This window comes from Corvus brachyrhynchos, unplaced genomic scaffold (genome assembly GCF_000691975.1).
Source record: "Corvus brachyrhynchos isolate BGI_N302 unplaced genomic scaffold, ASM69197v1 scaffold183, whole genome shotgun sequence".
Taxonomy (NCBI): Eukaryota; Metazoa; Chordata; class Aves; order Passeriformes; family Corvidae; genus Corvus; species Corvus brachyrhynchos.
This window is the reverse complement of record NW_008236926.1, coordinates 207,128-210,138: the sequence shown is the minus strand read 5'-3', so window position 1 is coordinate 210,138 and position 3,011 is coordinate 207,128.

The window sequence follows — 3,011 nt, the reverse complement described above, 5'->3', positions numbered from 1 at the left end:
TCTTTCTTAAGTACAGCCATTTGTCCCCTAGCAACATGCATATGGGAAAAAATTCCTTTAACAGGAAAAAAACTAAGACTAAACTAAAACCCCAACAGTTTGTCATCAGGATGCAAAGGAATTGTGAAAAAGCAATCCTTTAAATCAATGATCAGGATGTCTCACCCCGTAGGAATCATGGTGGGAGAGAGCATGCCAGGCTGCAATGCCCCCATACCTTCCATTACTGCATTAACTTTCCGGAGGTCCTGCAACAACCTCCATTTCCTTGATTTCTTCTTAATCACGAAAACAGGAGTATTCCAGGGACTAGTAGAAGACACCATGTGCCCCTGTTGTAACTGTTCCTGAACCAGCTGATGAAGGGCATCTAACTTCTCCATTGGTAGGGGCCGCTGCAGTTCAAAGACTGGTGTGTTAGTCAGCCACTGCAAAGGCAGTGTAGGATACTGTGCGCCCTTACACACAGTGACCCCTGCTAAAAATTTGTCCCAATCCGCATCCCCCAACTGCCAACACATCCCGTCCCCAAAGGTTAAGGGAAGTGGTAGCAACATAAGGCCTAATTGTAGCTGTGTGCCCCTCTGAGTCCTTCACCACCACAGGCCGTTCGCTCAAATAGCTCTGTGTGGTTCCTCCTACTCCTGCGATGGCCAATCCCACTGGGGGTAAAGGCCATGAGGGAGGCCATGCAGAGAAGGAGATGATAGTTACATCAGCATCTGTATCAATCAAACCTCGAAGCTGAATCCGGGGCGGATGGGCGTTCGGCAGGATCAGGGTACATGTCATCTGTGGCCTTTGGTCAGAGATGTCTGCAGTCCAGAAGGCCTGCGGAAATCCCGTAGATCCACTGCTGCTATGTTTGTGAATTGGTTGTTCTATCCTGGGGACACAAGACTTAAAAGGCACTAATTTAGCAAGGCAGGTCTTTTCAGGAATAGTGACAGGGGGGTTTTGCGTGGAGACCATAGCATGAATCTGATCTTAAAAGCCAGCGTCAATAACTCCTGAGTGCACTAAGATTCCTTGATGGGCAACTTCAGGTTTTCCCACCAGCATTGCACTGGCTCCCTGGGCTAGGGGTCCATATGCATCCAAGGGAACCTTATAAATACCACTAGAGTCTAAGAAGACTGCTGCTGAGGTGTGGACGTCAAAACTGTCTGATCCCTGGCTGCTGTCTGTAGGGTAGCTGAGTAGGCTTGTGCCTGTATCTGTGCCGCCCTCTGGGGGAGCGACTGCATCAGAGAGCAATTCCCCCTCCTTGCACCCCGGCAGAAGTTTCCCAACAAAGGCCGACCATCGGCATGAGTCAGAGATCTACAATAGTCCGAGCAATGCCCTGGCCAGCCACACCTCTTGCACTGGGGCATCGCTGTGTTCTCTTTATGGCATGGCTTAGGCCGTTTCTGTTTTCACGTGTTTGGTTTGCTTTGGTTCACTACCAGAAGATGCGTGAACAGGCTGCAAAAGCGCAGCCAAAGCAGACCTTCTCTGGTTCCCAGATCCCACCTTAGAGCAGGCCTCGACCATGTCTGTGAGTTCAGGTTCTCCTGGTAAGGCATCTATGATTTTTCTGCACTCCTCGTTTGCGTTATCTCTCACTAACTGCCTTAACAACATCTGCCTTTACCCATCATTGTCAACCTGCTTCTTGGGAGAAGCAGCAACTTTTTCTACAAAAGAGAGGAATTACTCTGACCTCCCTTGAACTATTTCAGTATATTGCTTTCTAGGAGCAGTCATCTCTATGGTTTTCAACACGGCCATCATGCCGACCTGTTGGGCTTTCTGCAGGACGCTAGAGGGAAAGGTACCCTGGAGATTGGGATCAGAGAAGGGACCAGTCCCCATAAGAGCATCCGTCCCCACTGCACGTCTAGGATTGTCAGCAGGGAGCTGCATATTCCCTAATGCAGCCTTGTCGGCCAGCTTTCTCCAGGTTTTCTCAGAAACTCCAAATTGTACAGGTTGAAATAGGATTTGACCTAAGTGTCTGATATCAAATGGAGCAAGCAAATCTGTATTTATCACCCTTATTATCTGCATAACCTCAGCAGAACCTAGCCCATGTTGTGTAACCTTGGATTGCAGACCCTGTGCAACCATCCAGGCAATCACCTCATGCTTATCATGCTGACCTGAATTTGGGAGAGCCTTATACACTAGGAAAGCTTGGATCTCCCCTTTCGGGGAGTCACTACCATCCTGAACTACTGGCACAGCCTCAGGATGCACTGTAACAGCTTCCTGATTACTCCCAGAATCCTCAAATCTGTTTGGCATTCCAAGTGTTTCCAATAACTTCCAGTCACCCTCCTCCAAAGCCCGCATCTTAAGTGACTCCCAGAAACGGTTGTAGTGGGTTGGACGCACTGTCACAGTGCAGTCCAGGAAGGTCCAAGGGCGAGACCAGAGCAGCCTTTTCTTTCACTGCCCGGCTACAGTGGCTTTACATCCCGGGACAAAACCTCCTCTGTCTTACTGCCTGACGAGGAATCATCGGGTAAAGGCAACTTTGAGGTGCCATGAGCAAACAGAAGTGGGCAGAGGGGAATGAGCTGACCAGAAGAGAAACTGACAGCAGAGGCTGCAGTCGGCTGTGCCATGGCTAGAACTGCAGCTTCTTTTCAGGATGTGGTCTCGGCCGTTTTCGACCGACCCGGCACTGGAGTTGCCACAGCCGTCTCCTGTGTGACAGCGATACCGAAGTTTGCAGGCACCTCGCTACATGGGGAACAATCATGGCGGACTTTTAGGAAAGTCGTGCGGATGTTGGCCATTACGCAGCTTCAGAAGCCGATTCCTCTGAGCCCTCAGCACCACCAGAACCTCTATCCAATGCATCTGGCTACCCCAATATTAACCCATCCCCTAGGGAATTGCTTTACTCAATTAAAAAAATCCCTACGCATTTGGCCACCTCAGCGTGGAACTCCCAGGCCACGAGAAAGCATCGGACTCCCTTCCTGCCCAGAATGATGACATTGTAACCTAGCACTGGCAGA